The sequence below is a fragment of the Callorhinchus milii genome, unplaced genomic scaffold (genome assembly GCF_018977255.1).
Source record: "Callorhinchus milii isolate IMCB2004 unplaced genomic scaffold, IMCB_Cmil_1.0 Scaffold3, whole genome shotgun sequence".
NCBI classification, from domain to species: Eukaryota; Metazoa; Chordata; class Chondrichthyes; order Chimaeriformes; family Callorhinchidae; genus Callorhinchus; species Callorhinchus milii.
In genome coordinates, this window is record NW_024704744.1 from 86,069,109 (window position 1) to 86,081,513 (window position 12,405).

At 44.9% G+C, this 12,405-nt stretch overlaps 1 protein-coding gene across 1 annotated transcript in view; it reads left to right on the forward strand.

Moving 5' to 3' along the window:
- Window positions 1-5,260: 5,260 nt before the first annotated feature.
- The window catches only part of LOC103178003 (transcriptional-regulating factor 1), a 120,661-nt gene continuing 113,516 nt past the window's right edge, over window positions 5,261-12,405 (forward strand). Inside the window, exon 1 of the mRNA XM_007892464.2 lies at window positions 5,261-5,381. The gene's annotated coding sequence lies outside the window, so the exon portion shown is untranslated. The remainder of the gene's footprint in view (window positions 5,382-12,405) is intronic.

The window sequence follows — 12,405 nt, forward strand, 5'->3', positions numbered from 1 at the left end:
ACCCAGCTCACACACAAAGCCCAGCTCACACACACCCAGCTCACACACACCCAGCTCACACACAAAGCCCAGCTCACACACACCCAGCTCACACACACAGCTCACACACACACAGCTCACACTCAGCCAGCTCACACACACACACAGCTCACACACACACACAGCTCACACACACAGCTCGCACACACACACAGGCCAGCTCACACACAGCTCACACACACACACAGCTCAGCCCAGCTCACACACACACAGCTCACGCACAGCCCAGCTCACACACACACAGCTCACACTCAGCCAGCTCACACACACACACAGTTCACACACACACAGCTCACACACACACACAGGCCAGCTCACACACAGCTCACACACACACACAGCTCACACTCAGCTCAGCTCACACACACACAGCTCACGCACAGCCCAGCTCACACACAGCCCAGCCCAGCTCACACACACACACAGCTCAGCCCAGCCCAGCTCACACACACACACAGCTCAGCCCAGCCCAGCTCACACACAGCCCAGCTCACACACAGCCCAGCTCACACACAGCCCAGCTCACACACAGCCCAGCTCAGCTCACACACAGCCCAGCCCAGCTCACACACAGCCCAGCCCAGCTCACACACAGCCCAGCTCAGCCCAGCTCACACACAGCCCAGCTCAGCTCACACACAGCCCAGCTCACACACAGCCCAGCTCACACACAGCCCAGCTCAGCTCACACACAGCCCAGCTCACACACAGCCCAGCTCACACACAGCTCAGCCCAGCTCACACATAGCCCAGATCAGCCCAGCCCAGCTCACATACAGCCCAGCCCAGCTCACATGCAGCCCAGCTCAGCTCAGCCCAGCTCACACACCGCCCAGCCCAGCTCACACACAGCACAGCCCAGCTCACACACAGCCCAGCTCACACACAGCCCAGCCCAGCTCACACACAGCCCAGCCCAGCTCACACACAGCCCAGCTCACACACAGCCCAGCTCACACACAGTCCAGCCCAGCTCACACACAGCCCAGCCCAGCTCACACACAGCCCAGCCCAGCTCACACACAGCCCAGCCCAGCTCACACACAGCCCAGCCCAGCTCACACACAGCCCAGCCCAGCTCACACACAGCTCAGCCCAGCTCACACATAGCCCAGCCCAGCACAGCCCAGCCCAGCTCACACACAGCCCAGCCCAGCTCACACACAGCCCAGCCCAGCTCACACACAGCCCAGCCCAGCTCACACACAGCCCAGCCCAGCTCACACACAGCTCAGCCCAGCTCACACACAGCCCAGCTCAGCCCAGCTCACATGCAGCCCAGCTCAGCTCAGCCCAGCTCACACAGCCCAGCCCAGCTCACATGCAGCCCAGCCCAGCTCACACACAGCCCAGCTCACACACAGCCCAGCCCAGCTCACACACAGCCCAGCTCACACACAGCCCAGCCCAGCTCACACACAGCCCAGCTCACACACAGCCCAGCCCAGCTCACACACAGCCCAGCCCAGCTCACACACAGCCCAGCTCACACACAGCCCAGCTCAGCTCACACACAGCCCAGCTCAGCTCACACACAGCCCAGCTCAGCTCACACACAGCCCAGCTCAGCCCAGCTCACACACAGCCCAGCCCAGCTCACACACAGCCCAGCTCACACACAGCCCAGCTCACACACAGCCCAGCTCAGCTCACACACAGCCCAGCCCAGCTCACACACAGCCCAGCCCAGCTCACACACAGCCCAGCTCAGCCCAGCTCACACACAGCCCAGCTCAGCTCACACACAGCCCAGCTCAGCCCAGCTCACACACAGCCCAGCTCAGCTCACACACAGCCCAGCTCAGCCCAGCTCACACACAGCCCAGCCCAGCTCACACACAGCCCAACTCAGCTCACACACAGCCCAGCTCACACACAGCCCAGCTCACACACAGCCCAGCTCAGCTCACACACAGCCCAGCCCAGCTCACACACAGCCCAGCCCAGCTCACACACAGCCCAGCTCAGCCCAGCTCACACACAGCCCAGCCCAGCTCACACACAGCCCAGCTCACACACAGCCCAGCTCACACACAGCCCAGCTCAGCTCACACACAGCCCAGCCCAGCTCACACACAGCCCAGCCCAGCTCACACACAGCCCAGCTCAGCCCAGCTCACACACAGCCCAGCTCAGCTCACACACAGCCCAGCCCAGCTCAGCCCAGCTCACACACAGCCCAGCTCAGCTCACACACAGCCCAGCTCAGCCCAGCTCACACACAGCCCAGCCCAGCTCACACACAGCCCAACTCAGCTCACACACAGCCCAGCTCACACACAGCCCAGCTCACACACAGCCCAGCTCAGCTCACACACAGCCCAGCCCAGCTCACACACAGCCCAGCTCAGCCCAGCTCACACACAGCCCAGCTCAGCTCACACACAGCCCAGCTCAGCTCAGCTCACACACAGCCCAGCCCAGCTCACACACAGCCCAGCTCAGCTCACACACAGCCCAACTCAGCCCAGCTCACACACAGCCCAGCTCAGCTCACACACAGCCCAGCTCAGCTCACACACAGCCCAGCTCACACACAGCCCAGCTCAGCCCAGCCCAGCTCACACACAGCTCAGCCCAGCTCACACACAACCCAGCCCAGACCAGCTCACACCCAGCCCAGCTCAGCCCAGCTCACACACAGCCCAGCTCAGCCCAGCTCACACACAGCCCTGCCAAGACACAGAGAACTTCCTGCAGTGTTTGTGATCAGCGGGAGATGACTTTATTATGCAATGCGAATATTTAGTGTACGTCTGCATCGGGCATCGTTAGGGATCATTTTCCACAGTGCCAGCGAGAGAGAGAGAGAGAGAGCAACACACCAGTTTAATGAAGTGCTGATGCATTAACGCAACGTGTCACTCGTGTCTTGTTTACACTTATGCGGCTAAAGGGCGTATTTTTTTACTGTACATGGAGTTTGTCGATTTATCAAAGTTTGTTTTAACCTCGAGTCACAGGCTCCTGGAAATGATAAAGCTTTGCAAAGGAGTTTTGCTTTGCGGCGTACATTCACATGAAAACCCACTCATTCAAATATCTCACAGGGGAGAAAGGGCAATCCACACAGCTGACTGACTCTATACAATATCTGCAACATTGATCTAACTGACTCCCCTCACTATTATGTAGCACAGGTAATTGCTGGTTTGGCTGGGATGTGTGTGGGGCAGGCTGCAACCTGTTTAAACCCATTCAAATCCTCCCCCAACCCCTCCTGCAACTCCGAATGCCCCCCTCCCCTCCCCCCAATCTGTGCCAGTATCGATTTGAACATACAGTGTTAATGTGTAGAAAGTTGGACCCTGTTGCAAAGTGTTGAGCAGTTCCTCGAGTTGACTCACTGATAGTCTTGGGTCAGTAAATGGTTCAAGCCTGAACAAAACACAAAATACTGCTGGAAATCTGAAACAAAAACAGACACGTAGGCAAATAAAAGAAATCACAGAGACTTAGCAAAATGAACATCGTATTGTGATCATTTGCTGAAGTAGTTTTGCCTCTTTGTGGAGGAGTGCTGTAGATTTTGATAAGCTTTTTAATGGCACTTTTTTTTACAAATCTTTTCCCTCTTTGTACAACTCTTAAAACTGAATGCGTTCTTGTGAATGAACATCAACATCAGCATCTTACCTCTGGTGCAATAAAACTTATAAACTATATCAATGAACCCCAATTAGTCTTAGGAGGGCACAATAAAATGTCATCCATTGGATATAGGTTCCTTGATTTATATAAAAAAAAGCCTTTCACCCTCCTGAGGTTTATTTTTCTCTTGCATTTTCTTTTTTTTAAAACAACATTCTTATTGCATTGTCCTCTTAAGAAGTTAATATTTGCCACAAAAATGCTGCGTGAGTTACAAACACTTGGATTTTAGGAAACAAACTCAAAATTGACAAAAAGAATTTGGCGCAGCGTGAACAGCACCTATTTTTATTCAGGGAACAGGGAACACAGCAGATTCCCTAAGTCAGGAACAGTTGAACTGTGGAGCCTTTGACCTGCTGAAAATTGTTAACTAATGTTTGTGCTGTGGAACAAAAGTTGGTGCTTTGCAAGGTAGACAGACAGACCCTTTGTACTTGTTTTTTTGCATTAACTCCTAAAATACAACACAAAGCTCTGACAGGAATGGATTATAAGACTGCGTTAAGTTCAATGGGTCAGTTGGTGACTTGAGAGCCAGAATTCTTCAGATCCTTTTGACTTCTTATTTTCCTGTGTGGAAACTTCACCTCCTCTCTTAGCCAGCTTTTGCCAAAAAAAATGCCATTTCAGAATTTAGGCTGCAAAAAAAGGAATAAATCCAACCTCCAGAGTGAGTGTTGTAAGCCTGAAAGAGTGTCACTTTTTTGGTGGAATCTCGCTTGGTGTGGATGACCCAACCAATTTTATAATCACCATTTTAAATATATTTTTCACCTGGGAGAGTCCAGCACATACTAGTTTGTTGAAAGTCACTCTCACATGGATATTAGGGCGTATTTTACATGTCATTCATTGGTACATGTGTGGGGTGAGGTGAAGCTTGTTAGAATTGAGGAAGGACTGGCACTGATCAGTCCACTCCCTGGGTTTATCTGTGGGCTGGAACTCACCTGACACAGTGCAGTTTTTCATGCAAGGAAATTTTTGGGGGAATGTTTCCAACTCCAAGAGCTGACTAAATTCTTTGATGTAAAATTCTGTAAAATGAAATGAAAACTGTGTGACAGAAGTGTTTCTACACTGAGACTTATACTAGTGGTGAAAGCCAGTGGAATCAAGTGATCTTAATTCTAGAGGCTGGAGATATAGTCCTGCTGAAAGAAATGTTCTGCAGTGGCTCATTAATACCAAAGTTAAAGTTACCAGAATAGCACAGCTGCCTCTCTGGCAAAGCTCAATTTAAACTGTTTTAAAGGTATAATAAATTGGAGCTATATTGTAACATAGTTTATGGGGGAATAGGAGGACGGGGGCTTGTGCGAAGTGCAAACACCTATGGCGTCCAGTTGGGCTGAATAATAATTTGGTCACTCAACCCACGACTTTGTGGGACACTGCTGTGCGCAATTGGCTTCTGCGTTCTCTCACAAATATACAGTCAATTCACTTTACAGTATATTCTGTGAAGTGCTTTGGGACGTCTAGAAGACATGAAAAGCGCTATATCAAATGCAAGGATTATTATTATTATTATTACTCCTAACCTTTTAACAAATCTACCCCTTGTTCTGAAGTATGTGACGAGCCACAAGTTAAACGTGGGATGGAAAAAATCCTGCTTGAAGGGGAAGAGGTGAGAATAGCTGGATATAGTGCAAATCACATTCTAGGAAGAAGATGGATAACAGGTAAGGATGGAAAAATACACTGGGAATGAGGGTAGGCATTTACTTAGAGCAATCTCTGAAAGTGGTTTAGCTCTGTGGCGTGGGAGGTGAAAGTTTGGTGCAGGTGACACTGCGGTGATGGCTATGGTAGTAGCAAAAATGAATTAGGGGGACTTAGGTGTCAGCCTGGCTCATTTGTCACTCACCTACCTCTTGCCTCTTAAGTCTAAGGCTGTGAGTTCAAGCACCCCATAGTCTAGGTCAGACACTTCATTACAGTGCTGGAAATTTGCTGTAGTATGGGAGGTGATTTTCTTTAGTTGAGAAGTTCTCCTGTTCTCAGTCTATTTCAAAATATAAATTATTGGTCTTGGCTATGAAACCGGCTGCCACTGGATTTGGTCATGTTATTCCTTCTCTCCATGCCCACTGCATCCATGTCTGCAGTCTCTCTTCCCAACCATGTCTGCAGTCTGTCTATGATTACAGTGGTGAGACATCACCTTGTTGACGAGTATCAACAAGATAATAATAATCCCTCCAAAAAAACCAAAAAACAATAATAAAAAAAAATTGGGTCATTTTCAATCTACGACTGTTTGTGGGACATTGCTGTGCGCAATTGGCTGCCGCGTTCGCCCACAAATATACAGTCAATTCACTTTACAGTGTGTTCTGTGAAGCGCTTTGGGACGTCCTCCCGACGTGAAAAGCGCTATATCAAATGCAAGGATTATTATTATTATTATTATTATTATTAAACCAAGATCCCGCCTGGCGGTTCAGGTGGATGTTAAAGATCCCATAGCACTACTGGAAAAAAGAAGGGAGTTTTTCACCTGTTTCCTGGCTAACAATCCCCCCCAGATAAATTGTTCATTCGTTTCATGGCTGTTTGTGGGACATTGCTGTATGCAAATTGGCTCCTCCATTCACCTACAAAATACACAGTCACTACACTTTACAGTAAATCCTGTGAAGTGCTTTGAGACTGCCTCTCAAAGTCAAAGGCATAATATCAAATGCAAGTTTTTTTTTCTAAGAAGAGTCAAAATGGTCAGCTATTTCTGTAGGAGCAGTTAATTATATTGATGTGTAGATTCAAAAGTATTAATTTTCATACTAGTTTCACAGTATTTATCCTCTATGGAAGGTTTAAATTTTGTCATGAAAATTTTGGTTGCCTTCAGAGCACTAATCTCATGAACAAGCACAAGTATCTGAATTGAATGGGGGTTTAGAAAGGGAAAAAGTGCCCAGTATAGAAACGAGATGTGTCACAAGTGTCACTGATTCGATGTAATTCCTGCCTGATCTCCTGGTTTATCGGCTTAGAATTATTTTTCACACTTCATAACACTTTGATTCTTTGGATTAATTTGTTCACCCCATTTAATTTATGCTCCATTTATAAAGTGTAATCTCATTTTAACTGGTTCTCGCCTCTCCAAGTTTAGTTCACTAGGTCAGAAGTTTGTGGGTTCAGGCACTATGTTGAGACTTATAATAATAATAATCCTTGCATTTGATATAGCGCTTTTCACATCGGGAGGACGTCCCAAAGCGCTTCACAGAACACACTGTAAAGTGAATTGACTGTAAATTTGTGGGCGAACGCGGCAGCCAATTGCGCACAGCAATGTCCCACAAACAGTCGTAGATTGAAAATGCCAATTTTATTATTGTTTTTGGTTTTGGAGGGATTATTATTAGGCTCTGTGTGGAGTAAGGAAACTTGCCCAAGGTTTCACCCTCTGCCTGGAATTGAACTCAGGTCTCTCGCTTGCAAAGCGAGTGCTCTAACCACTGAGCTACAGGACTTGAGCTCCTAACTGAGATCCCAGTGCTGTAATGTGGGAGAAATTGTACTGTCAGAGATGTCATCCTTTAGATGAAGTATTATGCCCATCTGCTTGTTCAGGTGGATGTTAAAGATCCCATAACACGATTACTCAGGAGAAAAACATGTCTTATCCAACAATACTCCAGACAGATTGATCATTTATTTCATGACTCTTTGTGGGAACTTGCAGTACCCAAATTGGTTTCCACATTGGTATACAAGTACACAATCGCTACACTTGACAGGAATTACCTGTAAAGCCCTTTGAGATATTTGGAGGTTATAAACGCTGTATCAAATTTCAAAGATTGTTACATTGACAGGAGCGAAACCTGATTTATACATCCTGCTGCATGTTGTTTTGGATTAAGGCCAAAAAAACAAACACTTTATTTCTACAGAGGGGACCAGCTCTTTGATACAGTTAAAGGGGTGCATGCAAAGTTCTTGGGCGATTTGGGGATCTTGACGCAGACCACTGTTGTATGATCTGTATTCGCTGTGTTTATCTTTTTCGGCTACAAATCACACTGCTCTTAAACCATCTCCTCCGAGTGCTGTCAGGAGCAATGCACCAGCACACATCACAATGTCTGAGACCTGATTTATGCACTGCATGGTTGGAAATGAATAACCAGCAAAAACACAATGATTTTCCCTCAGATGTAATAAAAACAATTATAATTCTTGCAATTCATATAGTACCCATAAGATCAAAATGTTTTAAAGCCCTTCACAGGTAATTGCTGTGAAGTGTAGTGACTGTATTTGCAGGCAAAGGCGGGAGTTAATTTGCACCGGGCAGATCATATAATGAGCTATGAAATTAATGACTAATTTATTTTATTATTTATTTGAAGGATTGTAGGCCAGAACCCCGAGTGAAGCTCCCTCTTCTTATGGTGCTTTTGTATACAGTATGAATGGAACATAAGCAACTTTTGAATCACTTCTAAGCTTGGTAATTTCATCAGTCAGGAAGGTTGCACGTACTGCACTTTGTCTATTCTGATGTTAGCCTTGGTCTTAGATACAGTTGGCGTTTAGACTGCTGAGCTTGGGATGGGAAACATCAATCAATATTGCAGCTCTTGATTGCTCTCCAGTGATTTCTGCTAGAAATAGTGTTGTATGTATGTTGGATGAACTCAAAATCAAGCTTGACTGTAATTTCCCTTCCCCCATCAACAAAATCCTCTATACCTGCTACTGATTATCCAGGTTTATGCATGTTGAATTCGTTATTTGGACAAGGCATTGGAAGGTGAGTATTGACCTTAGAACAGTACCTCAGCGAGAGTCAGTGCCTTTAGCAGAGGAGAGAAGATATTTGGAAGGAAATTAAAAATCACTTCCACTCATTCACAATCTAATGACTATTAACATGAGTAATATTCCACACTAACTGGATGACAACAATAATAATGATCCTTTCATTAGTAACAAAATTGTGAATGTGTTTTCTGTTGATATTAGCTCAAAAATCATATTGTGGTCAGTTCACCATGCTTCAATTCCAATGTTTGTATTTTTTTCCTCACATTTTCTCTTTCTACCCAACACCGTTGAATATCAGAATATTTCCTTTGACATTTTAAAATGAATTAAAAATCATTCTACCTCAGGAAATGTGGAGTAATGGTTGATAGTATCAATTAATATGGGAAAGGGGGAAATCAAAAAAAACATTGTTCCTTTGGTGTATTATTAGACCCCAAGTAGCCCTAAATTGCACACATTGGGTTGCTATAGTGCGTTGCTAGGATCTACGGTAAATAGCCCCTTGTGCTGTCTTCAATAGATGGTTTTCAATGGTTACCTATTTTCGCAGCAAAAAAGCTTCTTCACAAGTAACAATACATAATGAAAAGGAACAAATGATCAGAAACACATTTTAGGACAACGGAAGCTTATTGCCATCAATATGTAGAGGCTGACCAGTGCTATAATTTCATTGATTTTGTTTGTGAGATGACAATAGACTTAGAGAGAGCGCAATGCACAATTCTGGGGAATTCCCAACGTAACTTTCAGAGTCAGGTCACCTCTCAGCTACTCTGCCCTAAACTCTGGAACTCCTTTTCTCTACCTGTTCATCTCACCCCCTCTATCTGTCTTTAAGTCCTTAAAATTCAACCTCTTCAACTGTGCTACAGTCACCTCAACTTCCCACTTCTCACTTATCTTGGCATCCGAAACCTGTTCTTGTGACTGTAATCACTCCCAGACTTTGTGGTATATGAAGGGGGCTATAAACACAATTTGTGGTTGTTGAGCACTGGTTTGTTCAAGGCTGACTGTGGCTTGGGAGAAGGCTGTGTGTCTGGCTTCTTGGTCAAAAATCATGCATGACACAAGAAGAATAAGGAGTCAGGGTCATGTTTTCGCCAACAAAACAAAAAGAAAGGAGAGAACAAAATGTATATGGTAATCCTGACATTTGATTTAGTACCTATAAAATGGAAACATCCCAGGGCGCTTCACAGGTAATTGCTGTCAAGGGCAATAACTATATATTTCTGGGCAAATACATCAGCCAATTTGGACACAACCGATCCCACGAACATTTCAAGAGAATATTTTTAGAAATATCTTGCAAGTTGCCAGATCACCGGTTGACTTAGTGTTATCATTGCAGTCTGTAGGCCCTTTCACAGAAGCCATTAGAAGTCATCAATCATCTCATTACCCCACAAATAGTGCACAGAATTAAGCCAGACATTGCTGTGGGTTTCACATCGCTCTTCCCTCCCCTCGTACTACCGAGTTCAGTTTCAGATGTGCTACCCCGGAGAGGTAAAGACCTCTCTCTGGTGGGAGAGACAGGACAGATTGTGGAGGAGAGTTGTCTCCAGCTTGCTGTAGCATTCCTCCTAGCAACTGAGTCAGAATGGTATTGACTGAGGCCTGCCAGCGGGTCAGACACATGCCCTCAATGTCACAGGCTCAGGAGAAGTGGGGGAGGGCGAAAGAAGAGGAAAGAGATACTTGGCACTTTCTTTGTGTAAATATTCTGCCACTTTACCTCCAAATTTTTTTTTATCCTGTGCACAGAATATGATAGTAAAGTCACTCTTCAGTGACTAATCATACTAATTTTATCAAGGATTATTTGAGATAAGTACAAAAGATGAATAGCAAATTGATTCAAATGTGTTAACATTTGTTCATCTAAAAACTGCCACCCAAATTGGAAGGCAAATAAGTAGCTCTGTGCTTAATTTTTAACCCAGGGAAACAAGTATTTCTTTGCTTTCTCTCTTTGTTTTCTACAACTTAACTTGATAAATTATCCCCAAAGAAAAATGTCATCTATATCTTAACAATTAAGAATAGGGAAGGCATTGATTTAAGGAAAATGCAAATATTTATGAAGCAGTCTATTGTTCAGGGCTGCTGACTTCGGAACCCTTTTCAGTATTAGTGCAGTTCAATGCAGCATCATAATCTAGTAATAGAACTGTTTAGAGTTCAGTATTAGTGCTGCAAAGAGTTTAGTACTGTATCAGTGCTGTTTCACCGTTAAGTATTAGCGATGCTGATCAGTTTATTTGGTCAGCCGTGTGTCTGACACATGCAGAAACTCCTCACCATGCTTAAGAGTATCCAAACCAGAGTTCACATTTTATGCCACCTACCCATGGAAATTTCCCTGTATCTGGAATAGACATTTTCTCCCTGCATATGCACCCTATGAACCTAATTCCAAAAAGTATAAGGTTCAGGTTGATGAGAGGCAAGGCTTGGGGACCTCAGAATGTGCAATGCTGGAGTTTAACCACCTAAAATTGCACTGATTGTCTAACTATCTGTTAGAGCTTTGATTTAACTCTGACATTCCTTTAGCAAGAACATCACCTTGGAGCCAGTTCAGACCCTGCTTTCCTTCTCCCCTCTCCCCTCCCTACACACAAACCAAGGATGCTGGTGACTACCTGCTCATTACACATCTAAAAGCACTAGTTTGAGACCTGAATAGGTGGATAGTAGGTCACTGAGAACTCACAGTGAGTTTCCTGGTGAGCTGCCTGTACCCATGGTTCCACTAACAGGAGGTGTGGCGCTTGAGCAACAGCTACTCTCTCTCCCCACCTCTCAGTTAAGGTGGATTCCAAGTCCTGGATATATGAGCATGTGTTGATGAACCTGAACTCCAGGTAACGCCTTCTGGCAGCCCCACTGCACACTTGGGAGGTCAGAACCGTGAAGAAAAACAAAGTTCAGTAACAGTGCTGCTCGTGCTGCTCATATTTTCGGTGATGGTGCTGCTCATATTTGTTCTAATCCCACTCATGCTTCGTTATTAATTCTGCTCATATTTTAGTACTAGTGCTGTTCATATTTCAGTTTTAGTGCTGTGTATGCTTCACATTTGGGTTGAAAAATGCTTAAATAAATAAAGTGCTTCACTGCATCAAAAGGTGTATTTTCATAATGGAAATAATAATCCTTGCATTTGATATAGTACCCAGGTTCATAAATTGCTAAAAGCTGCTTTGCAGGTGAAAACAGGCTAATGGGACACTGGGGTTACTTATGGCTGCTGAACTTGATCACAAGAGGCCTAGATTATAAATTACTCTTTAGCCTTGACAGAAGTCTTAACGTTGATTCACCAGGATGTTACCAGGATGAAGGTACTTGCTATGATAAGAGGCTGGACAAATTTGGGTTATATTTCCTAGAAATGTTCAGGTAGAAATTGCACCTAGATCTTTTCTCTATAAACATACCATTTCAGGGCAACCAGAATTTGTCAAAGTTCTTCAAGTACAGTCTTTAATTTTGAAGCGATTTTTAGTCAGTTTCTTTTGAGAGTGCCAGAAAAAAACTGAATTTACCAATTTTCCAAATTCTGCATGCTCGTAAATGCTACGTTAGTAGAGAGTAAATCTAAACCCAGGTAAATTTCTATCGGGAGATGTTGATGGGTCGATAGGGATAAACCGGCAATCTGTTTTATAATGCAAGTAACATTCTGAGCATCTCCAGCCCATTGTTTCTATCACGTGTGAGACATCATTTTCATTTAGTGCAATGCTTAAATTCATGTTTTTTTTGAATTATTCAGCTCATATTCACTTGGTCTCAGACTGATGCCATGACAGAAAGAATTAACACTCTTCAAATCCTGCATTGAAAAATGTAACCAGCCAGGATTTTTTTTCTTTTTTTGTAACTTAATTTTATTACGTCCTTAGC